The 22,613-nt window shown below is 41.5% G+C and overlaps 1 protein-coding gene across 2 annotated transcripts in view; it reads right to left on the minus strand.

Moving 5' to 3' along the window:
• The window catches only part of DRC7 (dynein regulatory complex subunit 7), a 1,455,099-nt gene that overhangs the window by 934,275 nt on the left and 498,211 nt on the right, over nucleotides 1–22,613 (minus strand). The window lies entirely within an intron of this gene.

Here is a 22,613-nt window from a genome sequence, read left to right on the forward strand (position 1 = left end):
CAAATTCTAACTGAAAGTGGGAATTCCAAAAGTGCAAAATGGGGGGCAGGAGTTGTTTACCTCTTTCTTCAATGTACAGTGACCTCAGGGGTAAAAATCCTTCCTACATCCATTCCTCAGCCCATTTGTTCCCTGGTGAAGATGAGAGTTGGATGTTAGGGAAAGGACTATCTGCTGATCCCATAGACTACTGTATCCCTGCTCCCTCAAAGGCTGAAGTGCTCCAAGTCAGCTGTTCTAGGGAGGTACCTGCGTGCTACCATGCATGCCCAACATCTCAACTAAGTGTGGGGAATCAGCAAACATCAAGTCAACAACGTAGTGAGCCAAGCTATCTCACTCCCTCATTATGGGGTTGCTGCCATCAAACAAAAAGTGAAATATGGGTCATTTGTGTTGCAATTAGGGGATTATCATTCTACTCTGAGGCACCAAGGTCAAAACAGGGGTTTTGAAAAACCCTTACTGGAAGCAAGTGGTTTGACTACCAAAGGCTATAGAAACTAAATGGCTTAATTACTTCTTGCTGTTCAGGGCTAAGCTAATTAACTTATACATCATAAGTGCAGCTTTAGATTCTGTAAAAGTGTCCTTTGGGTTCAAATGCCTGAAATAACTCGCTAGGGTATTACACTCTGCAGCAGTGTCACGGAGTCACGCTTAAGTGCAAGACATTTTGCCATTTACAGTCAGTTTCTGTATGGTGACTTTTTTTCTTTTTTTTTTTTTTTTTACAGTGTAGCACTGCTATTCTTCTGTCCCTCATGAAAAAGCAGTATACTCAACACGCATCAACTGCATTTAAAAGCAATTCCTTCACAGAGAGTGAGTGAAATACTGAAACAGAAAAAATACAGTTGTGCATGCTGCACTTACCCCTAACAGTAGAAGTTTGAAATCCTCACTGCTGCAGTAACCTTTAGGCTATACAGATTGTGTCTTTCCCAAGACTCAACTACTGGCCAGCTTCCAAAAACTCTGGCTCCCTCCTACACTGTCTATTTGCTGATTGGGAAGCCCTTTGAACAGAAAATCAGCAGTGAGAGTGAAGAATCTTCAGGATGTTCTTTCCCAAAAGTTAAAAAGCGCATATCCTGAAAGTACAGTGGTGTAACAATAAATTCCATTTCCTGCAAGCCTTCCTCTCCCTGGAGAGTGCAGACATGGTTTAAAGTCGCATGGAGTACCCAAGCAGTGACTGATCATAATGCCTTTCACACCTTTAGACCACCTACTGCACAGAAGGGAACTAGAGATTGAGAAGTCTCACTCTAAATTAAAACCAGCCTCACATCCAGACTACTTAAAGTGTATGAACCACTGAAACTTATACATGTGCAACTCACCAAAACAGGGTCTCATACATTATCCTTGCAACCTACAGGTCTCCCTAAATGTCCCAGGAAACCCATATAACCTATCTCAATATACTAAAGTTCCTCACTGTTCAAGTCAATATGATGTTCATGGGGGATCTCAACTACCCCTCTATAGATTGGGAATTCTACATTACTTCTAATGAACAAGCCTAGTGATTCCTAAACTTCATTAATACCAACATCCTGGAAAAGTTGGTCCATTCTCATACCAGGGGTACAAACATCCTTGACCTTGTACTCAAAAACATGGAGGAGTAATGTACCTCACCCAATGTAATGTCCTTGCTCATCAGATCTGAACATAAAGCAGTATTGCTTGAAATAAAAATTATATCCGGGGACCCAGTGAAACCAAAGACCTTTAGGAACTATACTAAGGCTTACCCCTCTCTACTAAGCAACATTTGGCTAAATTCCAAGCACTCCCAAACTCAGTAAATACCATAGCATATGCTGACTGTTTATAAAACCCCTGTATTGTCACATTGATAGCTGTATAGAGTGAGCTGAGCCCACTTGTATTAAGAATAAGACAAACTCAAAAGACTAGCCAACCTGGTGGAATCACAATACCAATTGGTTATACAACAAAAGAAAAAAAATCTTAAGCCGCCTGACCAATTGACACACGCAACTATGAAGGTTAATTAGTACCTCAAAGGCTAAATTTGAAGAAAAAATGGTTTCTCAGGCAAAGTGTAACCACAAAGCTTTCTACAGCTATGTCTGTAACCTCAATGGAAATACACAACAATTTGCAGAACTTATTAAAAATGGCATCACACACACACACACACACACACACTAAACCGGAGGTCATTGCCAACCTTTTGTCCAAAAGGTTCATCTCAAATTTCTTCCTCACTTCGCCCCAGTAGTCCAAAGGAAATAACGTATACCACAATCCCCCCAACCATTTCTAGGGAACAGGTCATCAATGCACTTTCCAAGGCCAATAACACTGCAATGATGGACCCTGATAACATTCCAGGATGCTTAATAAACAGCATGAAACATGACCTCTGTGGTCTACTTGAATCACTTTTCCACTGTAGCCTACAGATTTTCTGTCCAAGGAATGGAAGATGGCTACAGTCATTCCTCTGCACAAAGGAAGTTCAACCACCAATCCAGCTAACTATAGGCCCATAAGTTTGACCAGCCCCATATGTAAGGCTATGGAAAGAATCATCCTGGACATGATAAATATGGATAAAAGTAACTTGCAATAGCAGGTCACATCACAGTTTGGCTTTGTTAAAGAAAAGTCATGCCTATTAAATCTGGTGGACTTCTTTAAGAGGGTCACCAAAGCAATAGATGAGGGCAGAAATGTGCAGACAGCTTACCTCGACCTGGCTAAGACTTTTGATACAATACCCCTCTCAGGAATTATAGGAAGACTGTCATAGGGAATATCCTTTTATTATCCATTCGATAGCCAGTTGGCTTACTGATAGGACCTACGAGGTCAAAATAGGTGAAACTACCTTCATCAAGAGGTTAGTCACTAGTGGAGTTTCCAGGGCTTGGTACTGGGCCACTCCTTTTTGGCATCTATTTCTCTGAAGTGAAAGCAAATACTAAAGGTCTATGGCTGACTAAGTTTGTAGATGATTGCAGGCTCAGGGTTATCATCAACTCCCATGAAGACACTAGCATTCTTCAAGAAGGCCTATCTCTGGCTAACAAATGGTGCCAAAGCCATGGTTTTAAACTCAATGCTAAGAGATGCATAATTGTAGCACTTGGGAAGTCAACCATTCCAAAGAGTTACCATGCTGATAACATGCCCCTAAGAGTCAACCCAGTGGTCAGGGATCTGGGTATGCACATAGACAGCAGCCTTATCTTCAACCACCATGTGGTCACAGTGGTGAGAAAATCCCTGTATGCTGAGCACCTTATAAGTAAGGGCAAGACATTTAAGTCCAAAGAGGTCATTATTTCACTGCATTCTGACCTTATCAGACTAATCATAGAGTACAATGCTTCCTTCGGTATGTACCTGGCCAAGCATATGCAACAACTAGAGCAACATCAGAAGTTCTTTACAAAAAGAATACAAGGTGTAGCATACCTGACTTACACAGAGGACCTTAAAGCCCTTTCCCTTTACTCGGTCTCCTATAGATTGCTGAGGAGTGCAAATCCAAAGAATAAAAAATCTTCTCACTCGTATTTTGAGGTGAAAGGAAAAAAAGGATGGAAGACTGCTAGACTGGTTTAAAGACAAGCATTAACTTCTTTAGACATAAAGGAAGGATTAGTCCTAAGAAAAACCTTGTCTCCATGAAAAATCAAGAAGGGAGGAACTGTTATAAGTGCATGCAGTTCTGAAACCCTCCTGGCATAAGTCAATGCCACTAACAGTAGTTTTTCAAGCACAAACTTTTAAGGAAGACCTGACTGCAGGTTCAAAGGGTGGCTGGGTCAATTTTCTGAAACAAAATTCAAGACTCAAGGAGGAGGAATGGGCTTTCTTGGAGGCTTAATGTAAAGGACACCTTTCAAAAATTGCTTGACCTCAAATCTGAAAGAAATAGGTGAATCTAAATGCAGACCAGCAGAAATGACTGAAAGGGCCCTAAAAGAAGAGCAAGCAAGATGAGACAGGAAAGAAAGAACAAGAGGAATTGCCACAACAAATGGGTCTTGGTTCTGTTTCTTGCACCAGAAAGAACATCTCTCCATTTGGAAACAAAAGATTTCCTTGTATTCGATTTTCTGTCCTCCTGTAAAACCTGGGGCACATCCTCAGAAAAGTGGTGCCTAAAAGGAATTAAAAACCGACCACCCAAACAGTCATTTGCAAGGGGAAAAGATGAGGGTGAATGAGTGAGCCCGTTTCCTGTGTGAGCAAGTTCATCCTGTGAGGTAATTTGTGATAACTGCCCTTTGCCAGGTGAAAAAGAAGAGGGAACCAGTGCTGTCTGGGTCAAAAGGGAGTTGGTAGCAAGATTTTGGCCAGCCAACAAAATCTTGTGTAGGATCTTTGGCAGAACAGAAAAAAGGAGGAATGCACACAGAAACATCCCAGTCCAAGAGAAAGACATGGCATCTGTTTTCCATGCTAGTGGGCTTGGCACCTTGGAACAGAATATTCAGAGTTGTCTGTTCTTGGGAGAGGGGCAAATAGGTCTGCTTGAGGAATACCCCACTGATGAGCAATGTCCAGGGAGACTTCCCAGTTTGTGAGGATCTTCTCTAGATTTGTTCATTGTGTCTGCCACAGTGCTTCTGCCTGTGGGAATATAGACTGCCTGAAGAATCAAACTGTGTTTTATGACAAAGTCCCATGTTATCAGAATGAGTTTGCAAAGGCAATAAGACTTTGTTCCCCGTTGTTTGTTTATGCACCACAAGACCGTGCAGTTGTCTGTGAACACTCTGAGGGGGCCTGAAGACCAGAGATAATACAGAGACTGAACAGCCAGAATCAAGGCCCTCATTTCCTTAATACCGATGTGCTTGATCACCTCTTCAGTAGAACAAAGCCCTTGAACCCTGATATTGTTGGAACAAAGGCATATGCATACTGCTCCTGAGTGAGGGAGGAACCACAGTTGTGAGTCCCAGAATGAGGAAAATCTGATTGATCTACCACAGATATCAGGAAAGTCTCATTCATCCGCCACATATTTTCTTTCTTAGCCAAGGTAAGAGAGGATCCAGAAGTGTAATGGATGACAGTGTTGAAGCCAAACCACCTTGAGATACTACTGCAACTTCCTCATATGGTGTCTGCAAAATGCTATGACAGGAGATGGACATTTAGTGAATACTCTCAGAGCCGTAGAAGGACCAAAGGGCAAATAAAAAAAAAACTGAAAATGCAACAAAGATACAGAGAACCTCAAAAATTTCCTGAAAAAGAGGATGAATAGGCATGTGACACTAGGCATCCTTCAAATCCAGGAGACCAAAACGGTTTGAGGAAGAAAGATGGGAAACAAAGTCTGAAGAGTTATTATTCTGAAACTGGGCACCACTAGGAAAGGTCCAAGAATGGTTTCCAGGAAACCTCTTTCCTAGGGACTAAAAACATCTGAGAATAGAAATCTCTGCCCTCTTGACAGGGAGAAACGGGCTGAATAATGCCCTGGTGCAAAAGATCCTGAAGGAGTGGAGGAAACAGAGATAACTGGTTTGGAGGAGGTTGAAGAATGCCTGTAAAAGGGGAAAGAGACTTCCATGACCTCCTATAACCCTTTTTGATAATGGAGAGAACCCACTGGTCCATGGTGATCTGTAGGAATAGTGGATGCAATGTATCCCAAGGACTTTTAAAATCTCCCTTGAAGAGGTCATGTGTAATGGAATAAGGCTCTGAAATAAGTCTGTGAAAGACAGACCCTTGGTCATAGGAAGGAAGGCTGTCAGAGAGATAGTGTGAATTCTGCAACCGAAGAAAATCTGGGTTGCAGGGACAGTCTTTGAAAAGGAGGAATCTGGCTGAAAGGAAAAGATGGGAGGGAAGACTGTCATAGGGAAGCATGTTTGTCTGGAAGGAGGGGTTCTGACTTTTAGAATAGTGCCCTATTTTCTCATGAAATCTACCTTTACAGTGACACATTGACCTTTGAGACTATCTTTGTTGCCACCCAGCAAAAGGAGCTGCTTTAGAAAGATAATTCTTCTGATGCTTTAGGACAGGGGAAAGAAAAGTTTGTTTAAGGTCTTGCATCACTTTACCCTTGTTGTGTAAACTTTTTAGTTGACAGCAGCAGAACCAAACAAATTATGTGGATCTAGAGGAGAAAATAAATGCTTGGCTTTAACATACACAGGAAGGGACTGCAGTCTAAGCTAAAAATACCTATGAATCACTGACCCAGACAAAGCTGCCCTGAGGAAGCATCAGCAGTATCACAGCCGCACTTGATGCAGTGCCTGACTACCTGAGAAGTAGAACTAAGCAAGAATAAGGTTGAGGACTCGCTGACAGAATTAGGCAAAGCACTTAAGATGTCCCCAAGCTTAGGGAGAAAGGATGCCACATATCTTGTCATGTGAGTCTGACAGTTAATGGCTCTAAAAACAAAGCGGGAGAAATACATACCTTTTTGCCATATCTGTCTATAGCTCCTCTATCAGTAGCCAAGACTCCATGGAAAGTGAGCATCTTGGTAGGTTTGTCTGCAGAAAGAGAAATAACAGAAGGATCAGAAGCAGAATTTCTATACAAGGAATTTCTATTCATCAGGAACATTATAAAACCTATCAGATTTCATAGGAACAGGAGGCTGATAATCAGGGTGCTGGGAAGCTGAAAAAAAAGGTACCCAAATGAGCTTCCAGAACTGGAAGAATAGTAGAACACTTGGGAGTCTCCATCTGAAGTAAACCATAATATCTCAGCTATGCATCAGACATTTTAGAACTCTTCTACTGAAGTATTTCATCATTTTGACTACAGTATCCTCAAAAGAAAATTCTTCTAAGGGGGAAATCAGGGAAAGAGAACTGCTCACATCCAAAGCTACAGGATGGAGAATTAATCTGAGAGGAATAGGCAAGAGATTCTTCATCAGAGTCAGGGTCCTCAACTTAAGAAAAATCACCCTTATGCCTCTTCAAAAGTAGAAAAAAAGGGGTCCCAAAAGCAGAAGGCACCAGCGGACTTGAAACATGAGAGCTTTAAACAGTCCCTGAGTGAAGTCCAGCCATTGCTTCTGAAGGTCTCTTATCAAAGGAGACACGTTTGTTAATCTTTTGCTACTTTTTAATGGAGATATCAATCTGCACAAATCTTGGAGGGTCAAAGACCTAATGTACTTCAATTAAGGAACCAGGTACTTCATCACGAACAAGGATGCGATGAATACTCCATGGCTCTTCTGAAATAACCTGCCTTGGTTCCCCCTTCTTGTCAGCAACAAACAGATCAGTCCTGCTGGAAGTGCAAGTGACCTTCCCTTTATCAGCCTCTGATGGGGTCATGATATTGGGAAATGGTGTCAGAACCAGACAATCCAAGGTCTATCTGGTTAGGTCAGAACAGTTAAAGTCTTTGATTTCAATTTCTTAGACTTCTTTTGTGGAGTCTTGATGACAGTGAGGGAAGACTAAGCCAACACTATGCCTTGGACAAGGAGCTTAAGATGCTGGTTTCTAAATAAAGAGGGGGCAGGTGGCTGCATAATGTCTTAGTGACAAAGTACTGAAAAATGGAACTCTCCCTATGGCTATGTTCCGCTCCCAAGCAAAAAAATACTTATCAGGATGGTCTTTATGGAGAAACTGTCTCCCACAATCACATTTCCCTTTTCTGGATGGCATGTACTTAAAAGTATATCAAACACAAGAAAAAGGAAGGGTCCCTAATGAGTTAACTATCTGCCTAAACAGCTAGGTAATCAGCTCTGAGACATATGACCAACAGACCAATGACTGAGTATTGTGTTCACACTGGCAGCAAAGAATTTAATTTTTCACATGCATGTGTCCCTTATGTACCTCCCGCGTTTAGGCTTAGGTCACACATCAGGCGTTGGTATGCTGGCCTGATGTATGGCCACACTTGGCAGGATATCCCTTTTTTAAGGAATATTATAATAGGGATCTTGGAAGGGCATGCACTAAAACATGATAAAACAAACAGTTCTATATCCTAACATATATGCATTTACAAATGTTTTGGGGGTGGAGGGGGGGTTGTAACTTCTACAGCAGTGAGGAATTCAAATATCTACTGTTATAGCTAAGTGCAGCTTATAAAACTGTACTATGTTCATCATTTCCATTGGTGCAGTAGCCTTTAGGCTATATAGGTTGATTACCAAAACATATCCATTCTGGGAGGAGAAAGGATGTGAATCTAGGAGCCACTGGAGAATGAACTTAGGAAATCATGTTTGTCATATTTTGTACAGATATGTAGAGAGAACCATGTAGCTGCCTCTAGAATACTTTCAAGTCCACCCCTTTCCAATATACCATCAAAGAAGACAATCTCCTCCTTGAATGAGCCTTTATACTGCAATGACTGTTTTACCATGGTGGGAATAAGAAAAGGCAGTAGCTGAGGACAGACATCTGGAAATAGTCTGCTGCTTTGACATGGGTTATTGTTTGTGATACTGCCAGCCCAGCTATCTGGAATTCTGTAAATAATTATATATCATTTGTGAATAATGATATAATTTATACAAAACTGTATGTTATGTACTATGCTTCAAACAATGTAACCACAGCATACCCTGCTGGAAGATTAACCTGCAAAACTTAAGAATAGTTGAGGTTAAGTTACTTTATAGCTGGGTCATAAACAAAATATGTTATCTCTCAGTTTCAGTTCAGGGCAGACACAATGTCTAGAGCTAGGCATTTTTGTATTGTCTTGAAAGACAAGTAATTACAAGGTTTAAAATGTAAAACGTGTTTTATGACTTTCAAGACCTGCAAAAATCTGAGAGATATGTGCTTTTAACAGATGTTAAATTTTGTTAAGCTTCTGTTTAGCCTGGGAACTGAAGTCAGGTGAAAAAGAGTGATGTCATCCAAGCTAACCCAGCAGTAATATTTGATATTTATTTAAGAACTCTCTCAGTGAGATACTGTGCATTTTGTATTTTGTCTTGGACCTAGCAAGAACATCCACTCATCATCAATATCTTCACTAGCCTGTCTGTAAATAAAATTCAGGGCATAGTATCTCTCTTAGATATAGATAGGAATATAGTAAAGATTAGTTTAGATGTTTTCTGTATTTATTTGAGACTGTCCTGCAATGTTGTTTTAAAATATTCCCTTTGATTTTGAACTCTGAAGTAACTGTGTTTGTTTTCTGAGTATTGTCTTGTTCTTTTATTATTTATTGTTAAATATATTTAAACGTATCTTTGTGGCTGATATTTGTGAGACATATTTAAGCTCTTAGAGCCAGTTGGTTAAGGTCTTCACCTCCCATGCACAAGGTTCAAGGTTCGATCCTGACCTCTGACCAATGCCTGTTTGGAGTTTGCACGTTCTCCCTGTGTCTGCATGGGGTTTCTCCCATGTCCAAAAAACATGCTAAGTGTTTCCATTGCAAACCCACCAATGAATAGAGCTGTGTGCAGCAGCACAGACTGTACATGGTGCCCCATAGGGGGAAGAGTTGTACAGACCAATCGCTTTGGGCATCTACTGTGGTGCGCAGTACCCTCAAGATAGGAGAACATAGAAAACAGACTGTGCTCCATGGCAGGACTACCCATTCGATGGTGTAAAACTTGTTCTAGTTGATTTGGACATGTTGACTAATGACACCAGAATGGGCATGGGTAGTTACAGATGATAAGTGGGTTGAGGATTCAGCCTCCTCTGACCTACGCCATGGACCTTTGCTAATGGTGGGAGGGATATATGTGCCCCTATTGGACACTGTGTGCCCACCATAAAGCCCAGCAGACCTGGGTCAATAAGCTACTGGCTGGCCAGTGTCTAGTTGCCCAGCCTGGGTTACCTGGGATAGCTCTGTTGAGTGAAACCTTGACTTAAAACCAACCAACCTGCCACACATGAATTGAGAATTGCTATGCTTAATGTAGGCTCATTGACGGGACCAGCTTGGAAGTGGATGACATGATGATACGGAGGAGGCTGGTTATCCTATGTATCCAAGAGACGAGATGGAAGGTCAGTGCAGCAAAGCCACTTGGCTTGGGATCCAGACTCTACTACTCAGGTGGTGGACAGGCTAGAACTGATGTAGGAATTGTGGTGAGAGAGAGGCTTCAGAAGGTAGTGAGGGATAGCATCAGGAATTAATGACAGACTCATGGCAATCAGACTCCAGTGTAATGACAGGGTAGTATTCATAATCTCAGCCTCTGCCCCACAGCAGGGTTTTGATAGTGAGGAAAAGAGTGCATTCAGGCAGCAGTTGCAGGATCTACTAGATAAAGCAGGACAACATGAATTGGTGTTGATAATGGGTGATCTGAATGCACATATCGGGACAGACAGAACAGGATATGAGGACTGCCTGGGTCCACATGGGTGGGGCAACAGGAATAAAGAAGGAGAAGCCATTCTAGACTTCTGTTTGGCAAAAGGCTTGATAGTAGCCAACACGTGGCTCAGGAAGAGGGACAGTCACAAGATCACATACAAGAGTAGCCAACATTCAACTCAGGTAGACTTTCTCCTAGTAAGGAAAAGGCACTGGGGTGAATCCATGATTGCAAAGTCATCCCCAGTTAAACAGCCAGCCTGCAGCATAAACCACTAGTTGCCACAATCAGCTGCAAGTAGTGGTCAGAGAAGGCTCTAAAGGTCAAAAGAGACCAGGCTAAAGATCTGGAAGTTTACTGGAGAAAAAGTATAACAGCTCAATGAATTACTCAGGGCTCTGGCACCCCATGAAGAGGAGGAAATAGGTGGAGTTGAAGAATGGCAACATCTAAAAACAGTATGTGTTAGGACTACAGAAAAGATGTGTGGCCAAGCCAGGTATGGAAATAAGGTACATAAGGAAAGCTGGTGATAGAATGCAGAAGTCCAGGAAGTCATCAAAAGAAAGAAGGAGTGCAGGAAGAAGTGGGAGATAGAAAAGACTGACCAGGCTAGGAAGGACCACTGCTTGGCTAACAAAGAAGCTAAGAAAGAAGTTGCAATAGCAAAGAATAAGGCATTGGAGGCACTCTACCAGCTTCTGGAAAGTGACTCAGTAAGTGGCACAAAGAAACTATATCAGGTTGCAAAGCAAAGACAGAAAAATAAAGAAGATAGTCAGGCACCCTTCATAAAGTATGCCAGCAACAACCTGCTGACCAGTCCACAGGACATCAAAGGCAGATGGAAGGAGTATTTCCAGCAGCTTCTGAATGAAGAAAACTCAACAGAAGCTGTACTTCACCAGAAACAGCCTATGATGAGAGAAAAAGAGGAACCCACTCTAGAAGAAGTAAGAACAGTACTAAGGAAAATGAAGGTAAAGCAGCAAGCCCAGATGAGGTCACAGTAGATATGATAAAGATGCAGGGTGGGATAGGGAAGAAATGGCTCCTGAAAGTACTAATAGCAGTGTGGAGAAAAAGGCGTATCCCAGATGACTGGAGAATAAGCATACTTGTGCCAGCGTACAAGAACAAAGGGGACATCCACAACTGTGGACAGTACAGATGCATCAAACTCCTATCACACTGCATGAAATTTCTGGAGAGGGTGATTGATCAACGAATACGCAGAGCAGTAGAATGTAAGATGGGAGATGAGCAGTTCAGATTCAGATCAGGATGCAGCACAATTGACCCAATGTTTGCATTGAGACATATACTTGAGAAGAAGCTAGATATGAGGAGAGAGTCCAACTGGGCATTCCTAGACTTGGAGAATGCATATGACAAGGTCCAAAGAAAGCTGATTTGGGCAGTACTGTGGTGGTTTGAAGTCCCAGAACATTGTTAGAATTAGTGCAGGCTATGTACAAGGGCCTAATGACTCAAGTATGAACAGTGTTCGGCCTCACAGAGGGGTTCCTGGTGGGAGTGGGTATACACCAGGGTTCAGCTCTGAGCCCACTGCTGTTCATACTGCTGATGGACGACATTAGCAAACACGTCAGAGGGGACAGATCAACACAGTTGCTGTATGGAAATGATGTGGCATTACAGGCAGACTCTGAGCTACAGCTTCAGCAAAGGATATGAGAATGGAATGCAAAAGTGAAGGCACATAGGGTGAAACTAAGCACAGATAAGACAGTGGTAATAACAGCAAATTGGGGAAATCAGAAGAAGCTGAGACTAGAGATAGAAGGGAAGATAGTGGAACAGGTAAACAGCTTCAAATATCTGTGAGGGGTGGATGAGGAGAAGGGTAGTCTGAATGAAGAGGTCAAAGCTAGAATCAAAGAGACTGCAGCCAACTGGCATAGAGTGTCAGGTGTAGTCCATGACAGAAGAATGCCAAAAAAGCTGAAAAGTAAGGTGTAAAAGACAGTGGTGTGACCAGGACTACTGCATGGTACAGAAACCTGGGCAGTAAAGGTAGAACAGTTGGAGAAGCTAGAGGTGATGGGAATGAAGTGCCTGAGAAGGGTGGTAGGATTCACACTGTGGGACAGATGAAAAAATAAGGACATAAGAGCAGAAGCCAAAGTAGCTACAATTGCAGAAAAGATCAAAGAAAACAGATTATGGTGGTTTGGGCACATGTGCAGAAAAGCAGAAGACAATCTAGTGAGGAAGATTTGGGACAGAGAGGAAGAAATTAAGAGGAAGTGAGGGCATCCAGCAAAGAGGTGGATGAATTGTGTGAAAGAAGATGTGCGACAGTCAGGCATGAGTGTTGAAGAAGGCAGGAGTGTGGCACTGAATCGAGAGAGGTAGAGACAGTTAACACGCTATGCTGACCCCATGTAGAAAAATTGGGAAAAAGGGTGCTGCTTCTGCTGCTGATGATGATGATGATTTAAGCTCTTAGAGAATTTGCATGTGTATTTGGTGACACTGTACAGACCACTTCTAACAGCTTGGCACTTGGTCAAAACTACCATTTGGATTATTAGTAACATTACACAGTAGGATTGGACACCATTTGTTAAGGGCCTCAGAGTAGCTGATAAAGAGTTGATTGTTGGCAGCTGATAGTTTGGGCAGAAGGGGACATAGCTAGTAAACCTGTGCCAGCCTTTCCCAGGTGAGTGTGTATGTGTTTGTACATAAATCAAATCTCAAAGTTTGTGTGTCAACTACTTGGACAGGTACACGAAACACTGGTTGGACAGAGAGGGTACTGGATGTCTTAGCTTGACCACTAGGCTGATATCTCAACCCTATAGCTGTAGCAGTGGGGAGTCATATTGGGGATCTGGAGAAAGAGTGAAAAAACAGTCCCAGACTGACTGTGATCTCTGTGTGCTCTTAAGGGAAATTGCACTTTATTGTGTGTGTACTTGTCATCCTACCATTGTGTACGTCCCTCACTGTTGCCAGTGGTGAGGACTGAGGCTCCTTGATTACTGGGCCAGTGGCTGGGGCATCATGTTGTTTTGTTTTTTTTGTCTCGGCATAAGAAATAAATAGCTGATCATCTTTTCTAAAAGAGTTGGTTTTGTCAAGATAGTACTTGAGCTGCCTATGCACTTCCAGAGTATGTATAATCCTTCCTCCCTGGTTCCAAGGATCCAGCTAGAATTATAGGAGACTGATGGTTTGATTCAAAGTGAAATCAAACCACTTTAGGCATGAATGAGAGATTTCTCCTTAATGATCTTATTTCTATGGAAGACCTCTGGAAAGGGGTGCCCAAAAGAATTAGAATTGAATCCTCAAGGTAGTTAGTTGAAGATGTTTGAGACTGGGGTGTATCAAACTCCCTGTGTCTTATAAGTTCATAGCTAAGTAATGGGCTAGCTGCCCTTTCAGGACATTTTCTTAAGCCTAGCCAATTTCCCTTCAAAGCTGAGAAACAAACCTTGTACCCTCTTTTTGTGAGGTAAACACATTAACCATTATGCCAACCCCTAAACCCTTACTTTTATTTATTTATTTTATTTTATTTATTTTACATTTGTTGACCGGGCTAGTCTAACTGGATATATGCCCATTTTCAGTAGAGGCCCGGGGAGATAAGCTCTGAGGAAACAAACAAAATCACATATACAAAAATTAATGTATACAATGAACACTGCAGGTGCAGTACAGAGAATAATCAAAGAGGTCATTTGTTCATAACATAGTGCAAAATATACAGATACAATTAGTACAATATAAAATGTAGTTGCAATACATCATAAAGAAAAGGATGGCAGCTGAATTATGCAATATATTAGTATACAAGTAGTCATAAAGAAAACGTAGGAGCTGAAATTATACAATATATTAGTAAAAGTAGTCTCCTTAATGAGATTCTGAAGATGTAAGTAATAGTATAGAAGGACAAGGTAAGTTGTTATTAAGAAAAGGAAATAAATTACTGAGAAGAGGAGTGTAGGTTGAACCAAGTAAGAAGAGCTAGTTGATCAGTCAGGTTTAGTACAGGGGCACAACCAGTGTGTTCTGAGGAAAGGTTTCAATTTGGTTTTAAAGATATAGAGGGAAGAGAGGAAAGCTCATTAGGAAGAAGGTTCCAGGATTTTCCAACAGTATTAGAGAAAAGAGAGTCCCCATCCCTGTTGTTTGATTTACAAGAAGTTTATGTGATGATCGTAAGGTCTTTAGATTGTTGTAGGGGGTAATGAGGGTAGATAGTATAGGGGTATTGGTAGGTTGGTAAAGGGATTTATGGGCAATTGTCAGTTGGTGTAACTTAAGCTGATTTTGTAATTCAAGCCATCCTAGCTGCTTTAGATTAAAACAGTAGTGGGTTCTGAAAGGGTTACCTGTAGCAAATCTGGCTATGTTATTGTAGGAGTTTTCCATTTTATTAAGGTTGTTTTTAGAGAGATTAGTATATATGGGTGAGGCATAGAGGAGAGTAGAAATTAGATGGGTGTGAGCAATAGTTATTCTAGCTGCAGGAGAGAGGAAGAGTTTGATCCTGTAGAGAGAGCCTAGTTTTCTATTAACAGATTTTAGAGTATTGTTAATATGGGTGTCGAAGTTAAGGTTGTTATCTATGGTGATACCTAGTAGTTTGGTAGTTGGATCTGGGGATATGAGAGTACCATTATTGGATGTTACTGTTAAGTCTATTGGGGGGCCTTACAAGTAGGAGTAAAAAGGAGGAGTTTAGTTTTTTGGGGGTTCAGAAGGAGACAGAGCTGTGTAAACCATTGTTCAACTGTGTTAAATGCATTTTGGGTAAGGGAGTGAAGTTCAGATATAGATGCGGCTGAGCATATAAGTGTGGAATCATCTGCATATTGTATGCATGTAGCCTGGGGGATTGCTAGGTGAAGGTCACTGATAAATATAGAAAACAGGAAAGGTCCTAATATGGACCCTTGAGAAACACCAACTTTAACGGGCAGATGGATAGATAGAATGTTATGCCAAAGTACAGTCTGTTGTCTGTTATCTAAGTAGGACTGAAACCATTTTATAGCTAGTGTATCCAGTGACAGGGATTTGAGAATATTTATAAGTATCTGGTGATTTACCATATCAAATGCCTTAGACAGATCTATAAACAGTGCAGAGGAAAGCATACTGAGGTTATGTGTTTTGTTAATGCAGTCAGTAAAGGAAAAGAGGGCAGTAGTAGTGCTGTGGGAAGGTCTGAAACCATGTTGAGTGTTTGAAAGTAAGTTATTTTGGATTAGGTAGTCTAGCAATTGTCTGTGGATGCATTTTTCCATGATCTTTGCTAAGGGAGAAAGTAGGGCTATGGGAAGGTAATTGGAGAGTTCAGTAGAGTTCCCACCCTTGTGAAGGGGGATATTATGGGATACTTTCCAGATTTTAGGGATGTGTGCTTCACTGATGGGTCTATTGATGAGAATGGAAATGGAATAGGCAATGGATTTGGCTGCCTTTTGTAGATATTCAGCGGGTAGTTGGTCTGCTGAAGGAGTGCATGGTTTCAGTTTTTGGATAAGGGTAAGAATATATGTGGTTGGGACTGGTTGGAAGAGAAATGGAGGGGATGGGTTAGAGTTAGAGTTGGATATAGTTAAGTTCTGAGTAGATAACTGACTGGCAAGAGTTTGAATGGCCTCAGTGAAAAAGGTATTAAAGGCATTAGCAGTCTGCTTGGGATTCTCCTGGTCTGTGCCTTGTGGGTTTGGTGTGATGGATTGACCTGGGTGTAATAATTGACTAATACTCACCCAGAACTTTTGTGGTTTATTATGGTGAGTCTGCTGGAATTGTAGGTAGTAGTTTCTTTTGCCAGACAGTATAGTGTATGTATAGTATATGTGACTAGTTTCAGTTTTTAAGAATACTTGTGGTAATTGCCCTTGGCAAATTCTCTAAGAAGGGAGAAACAATGTTGTCTGGGTTAAAAAGAGTCATGGCAATGATTTTTGGAGAATACTTCTGAATCTTCAAAATTACTCAGGATGTCCGTAGAAATTGTGGAAATGCATAAAGGAACACTCCAGTCCACGAAAATAAAAATGTTTCTGTTTTCCAGGCTTGTTGCAAAGAGCTCTGGAACAAAATTTGTACAGTTGTCTGTTTTGAAAGGAGGCAGACAAATCTACTTGAGATATTCCTCACAACTGGATCAATTCCTGGAAGCTCCCTGATACAATTTCTATTTGTGAGGGTGTGTCGTGGTCCTGTTCAGTTTGTCTGCCACTATAGCTTGCTCTAATTGAGTATATGAGGCTAGTAGGGTTAATGAGTGCTGACAAAATACCTCCTAAGCCATCATACATAGCCTGCACAGAGTGCACCTTGTTGTGTCCCCTTTTGTGTGTGTGTCATCACTGTGGTGCTGCCAGTAATTATCTGAAGAGATTCCCAGAGACTACAGATGATGAAGAGATTTTAAGGCATGGATTACATCCCACCTATCTTTCACACAGTGCTTTGGTCTATGTGAGGTGTCATAGACCTTTACTCCCACTGAAATTGCCCCATGCAAAATCTAAGGTGTCTGTCATTACAGATTTACTAGGAGGTAGAGAAGATGAAAAGATCTGAATTTGTATCTATTTGTCTCCACCACTGCAGTTCATCTTTGACAGTGTCTTTTTTTCGGGTTGCTTCCCACGATCATGCATCTTGTAGTATTTGCAAAGCATTTGTACCCAAAACCCTTAGAAGTTGCTTATCTTCCCTGGTCATCTATTTTGAGAACCAGATTCTTAAACTATTAGCCCCAAGTAGTATTGCAGAATCTCCTAACCCCGGGGTCCCATTAAGTAAGAAGAAGGCCAAGAAACCTTGGTCAGATTTTTTTGGCTGTCCAGCCTCCAACAGACATACCTTTTGAAGTGGGTGAAAGCTTTGTAGGCCATCCATTGTCTACAATGGATTCCTCTGCCATGACCACGTCGGATGCCAGCTTGGATCCTTCTTTCCACATGTCCTCTTAGGCTTTGCAAGTGTCTGCTCCAGATGTCGAGGGGGAACTGGGGTTGATCATCTCAGATTCTGCAGATTTTGGTCAGGGAGGTTCTTGGTACTCTTACTGAATCTTGTCAAAGGTCAAAACAGACGGTGTTTGTCAGAGCTGATGTTCTTGTTAAGAAAAAGCAGAAGATGAAGCATATACCCTTAAGGATCCTCAAAGGGAATGGCAGGAGTTAACCGGGGCCTGTGCAATGTCTTAGTGGCCCTGAAGCCTTCTCAATGGGGGGGTTTCTGTACCTTCCCCCCTTTGGACTCATTCCTTCCAAGCGAGCTAGGGAACCCAATTCTTATGACAATTCAGAGCCTGATGATGTGTCCCTGTCATATTATTCCCAGTTGTCTTCTCCTTTGGCTTATGGTTCTGATGAAAGTTCCACGTGTCCTTTTGAATAATTGTCTTTTGGAGACACCATAGATAGAATGATAGAAAATTTTAAGTGGGATCCTTCTCAAGTGTCTGATATCCAGAAAAGATATTATGAGCTGCTTCAAGTGGATACTCTTAAACCTTCCACGGTACCTCCTGTATTGGCTGCCTTTTTAAACACCTTTATTGCTGCCTCTAAGTCTCCAAATTTTCAGCCTCCTGCTCCTAGGAAACCTGACAAGTTCTATAAGGTTCCTGAGGATTGTCAATTCTTATTTAAATGTCCTGTTGCTGACCCTGCTGTGGTGTCAGTCTCCTCTGGCAAGCCTTCTAAACCTTTGCCATCTTCTAAGCTTTTGCCTTCAGATTTGGACCCATATGATTAGATATGCTCTGGCATTCACTGCCCAGGCTTATCAGGTCATTTCTGATCTCCCTGTTTCTGAAGCAAAACCTTTTGCTCTATTTTAGGTTTTAGCTCTCAAGTGGCTCATCACTCTGTCAAGTGTAGCTATGATGCTGCCGATGCATCTTCCAGACATGCTGCCTTTGGGTCTGGCATGAGGTGTTATTCCTGGTTTCACCTGCACTGCTCATCTAAAGACATTAAGGCCAAGTTTCTGGGTGCTCCTTTGGATAACAGAAATCTCTTTGGGACCACTGCGGCTGAGATGTTTAAGTCTCTTCATGAAAAAAAAAAAAGTAAAGCCTTGCAGGAACTTAAACATATCTTTGTATCCCATATCCCTAAGTTCCAGTGGAACTATCCTTCTAGATCTGCTTTTGTTTGCTGGCAGCCTCGTAAGGCCACCAAAGGCAGGAAGGTTGGTAGGTGAGCTTCACCTGCTACGTCTTCCAGGCTTCTGCGGCTCAGATGCCTCCTTCATCAGACAACCCTACCCCTCAGCCAGGTTCCCTTGTCCCTTTGGCTCTCCCTCTGTCTTCCTAACTGGCATATCATCACCTCACATTCTTGGGTTCTACTATCATCCATCGGGGCTAATTCTTGGTGTGGAAGTCTCTTTCTTCTTCTTCAGGGATTCCTCAATCTCTTTTGGAACAACTTCCTTATTTCTCGGAGGTTCTGGCGTTCCTTTTTGGACCAGGGAACTTTTCAACCTGTCCCTCCTTCTCTGGAGGGAAGAGATTTTATTTATTTATTTGTTGACATTTGTTAACCGGGTTAGTCCAACTAGGCTTGGGGCCCATTTTCAGTGGAGACCCAAGGAGAAAAGCTCCATTAATACACAGTTACAGAAATATTATAATTCCAATGATTTTTCGGTACATACATATAGAGTGCAATGAAAAAGAATTTTCCCCCTTCCTCATTTCTTAATTTTTTGCATGTTTGTCACACTTAAATGTTTCAGATCACCAAACAAATGTAAATATTAGACAAAGATAACCCAAGCAAACACAAAATGCAGTTCTTAAGTGATGATTTTTTTTTTTTATTAAGGAAAAAAAAAAACTATCCAAATCTACATGGCCCTATGTGAAAAAGTAATTCCCCCCTAAACCTAATAACTGGTTGTGCCACCCTTACCAGCAACAACTGCAATCAAGCATTTTCAATAACTGGCAATTAGTCTTTCACATCTATTTTGAAGAATTTTGGCCCACTCTTCTTTGCAGAATTGTTTTAATTCAGCCATATTGGAGGGTTTCTGAGCATGAACATCCTTTTTAAGGTCATGCCACAGCATCTCAATGGGATTCAAGTCCAGACTTTAACTAGGCCACTCCAAAACCTTCATTTTGTTTTCTTTAAGCCATTCAGAAGTGGACCTGCTGATGTGTTTTGGATCATTGTTCTGCTGCAGAACCCAAGTGCTCTTCAGCTTGAGGTCACGAACTGATGGCCGGACATTCTCCTTCAGGATTTTTTGGTAGAGAGCAGAATTCATGGTTCCATCAATCACAACAAATCGCCCAGGTCCAGAAGCAGTAATGCAGCCCAAGACCATCACACTACCACCACCATGTTTGACTGCTGGCATGATGTTCCTTTTCTGAAATGCTGTGTTACTTTTATGCCAGAAGTAATGGGATGCACACCTCCCAAAAAGTTCAATTTTTGTTTCGTCAGTCCACAGAATATTGTTTCAAAAGTCTTGGGGATCATCAAGCTGTTTTTTGGCAAAAGTGAGACGAGCCTTTATGTTCTTTTTTGTCAGCAGTGGTTTTCGCCTTGGAACTCTGCCATGCATGACATTTTGCCCAGTCTCTTTCTTACGGTTAAGTCATAAACACTGACCTTAACTAAGGGAAGTAAGGCCTGCAGTTCTTTAGATATTGTTTTGGGTACTTTTGTGACCTCTTGGATGAGTCACCGCTGCGCTCTTGGGGTAATTTTTGTATGCTGGTCACTCCTGGGAAGGTTCACCACTGTTCCATGTTTTCTCCATTTGTGGATAATGGCTCTCACCATGGTTCGCTGGAGTCCCAAAGCTTTAGAAATGGCTTAGTAACCTTTTCCAGACTGATAGATGTCAATTACTTTGCTTCTCGTCTGTTCTGGATTTGGGATCTTTTGCCTACGTCACTTTGTCTGACATGTTCTATTTAAGTGATCTCTTGATTCAACAGGTCTGGCAGTAACCAGGCCTGGGTGTGGCTAGTGAAATTGAACTCAGCTTTCCCAAAAATGTGATTAATCACAATTAGATCATGATTTAACAAGGGGGGGGCAACTACTTTTTCACATAGGGCCATGTATGTTTGGATAGTTTTTTTTTCCCTTAATAAATAAAATCATCACTTAAAAACTGCATTTTGTGTTTACTTGGGTTTCCTTTGTCTAATATTTGTCTAATATTTAAATGGGTTTGCTGATCTGAAACATTTAAGTGTGACAAACATGCAAAAAAATAAGAAATCAGGAAGGAGGCAAATACATTTTCATTGCACTGTATGAGAGACAATAGACAAAAATTCAAAACAGATAAGATTACACAACAAGAATATGAACGTAGTAAAATGCATGCATCAAGCAATATTCACATTATTATTTACATGTCAAATAAAAATTCACTAGAGAATTTTTTTGTTCATTGATTAAAGCATTTAGCACCTGCCATCTTACATGGAGATGTGGGAGTGAGATGAGAGAGAAATCAAGTATTACTTTACAGAAGGTGAGATGAAGCTTTTGTTGGATCTTGACAGGGGCAAGACTTGGAGTTGAGCAGATAATGCTTTAGTTCATTTTAAAGTGTCACGAGTGGGTGATGGAAAGTATGTCTAAGGGGAGTTTGTTCCAAGCAAGGGCAAGAGAATGTTTGTATAGTAGTTTGCCCATAGTTTCCTTGGGATGGTATATTTCAAGTAGCTGCTGTTTAGATGTACGGAGGGTTCAAGATGGTTTATAGGTAGAGATAAAGGATGACAGAGATGGGCAGGATGAAGGTTTGTAATAAATGCAATGCAGCATTTGAAATTCTGATAATTGGGAGTTGTTGGGGGAGCTTGAGCCACTGCAGAGAGTTTAGAGCAATGCAGTGATGAGCCTTGTATGCAGTGTTTGTGATAAATTTTGCAATTTTGTGGTAAGTTTGTTCAGGGTTGTGGTATGAATGTTGATGAGTACTGGGGTGGCATATAGGAGGGAGGGCAGGAGGAATGCTTGTGCTAGTGAGAGTCTGGCACTGGAGGTTAGAAATTTCTTGCTGTGATAAAGTAACCCCAGTTTCTGGTGTATTTTTTTATACACTGGCATATGTGCAGGTTGAGTTTGAGTTCATCATCAATGATGACCCCAAGGAGTTTTGTGTGGGTATCTGGTTGGATAATTGTGTTGTTAGAAGACTTGATAGCAAAGGTAGATACGAGATTGGGGGAGGAAGAGTAGGAATTTAGTCTTTTGTGGTTAAGAATAAATAGATTATCAGAAAGCCATTTTTCAATGGATAGAAAGGCTTGTTGGGTTAGGGTATGAAGTTTGAGATACTATTTGAGATAGAGAGGAGTGCAGTCATCAGCATAATGGATGAGAGAAAATTGATTGCAAGATGTATAGAGATCATTAATGAAGACACTGAATAGGAAGGGACCCAAGATGGAACTTGGGGTACTCCAGTTGGGACAGGTAGGAAAGGTGAAAAGGATGAGAGCCATTTGATGGATTGTCTGCAGGATAGGTAGCTACAGAACCAAGCTAGCGAGGAAGAAGATAGGTTAAGTTTAGCAAGTTTAGATAGCAATAGAGTATGAGAGACTGCTTGTAAGCACTAAATAAGCTACAAATTACTACAGTACTCAACCTTCCTCATTACCTAGAGGAAAACAGTTTTGTACTTACTTTCCTCACTTAGAGAAAAACAGCTCCTGTACTCACTTCCCTCACTTGTCAACAGGAAAATAGTTTTTTATTCAAGCATGTCCAAGAGTCAGCTCCCAGTGTTCTCTCCAGTCTATCTGATGAATCTGGTCATCTTGGGGCAATGTAGCAATTGCCTCATGTACACAAACAACCCTCTACCCCTAACACCCAACACTATGACCTGTGAGAGATGCCCTTATCTAGCAAAACTGGAGGTAAAGCTCTATAAAACCAAGACTAAACTTGACAGTCAAGAGGAGAAGGTAAACACTTGCACCACACCACACTCATCACATAGTCCCAGTAAACCTACACCACCAAAATCAACACATAGAAACGCAAAAACATTCACGGAGGCTCTCAATAAAAATCTGGTCAAGCAACAGAGACCTCCAAAGCAGAAACACAAGCAACCTCCACCCCCCAACAGAACCCAAATGACACATAGCCCACAGACTCAGTATGCCACTCAACCACAGCACATAAGGCAAAACAACGTACCCAACACTCTAGTCATAGGTGACTCTATAGTCAGGCACACTGATGTCCCACTCACCAGACTAAACAAGGAGAAGGTTACTGTCAGC

This window comes from Protopterus annectens, chromosome 8.part0, assembly GCF_019279795.1.
Source record: "Protopterus annectens isolate FY-2018-M chromosome 8.part0, PAN1.0, whole genome shotgun sequence".
Classification (NCBI taxonomy): Eukaryota; Metazoa; Chordata; order Ceratodontiformes; family Protopteridae; genus Protopterus; species Protopterus annectens.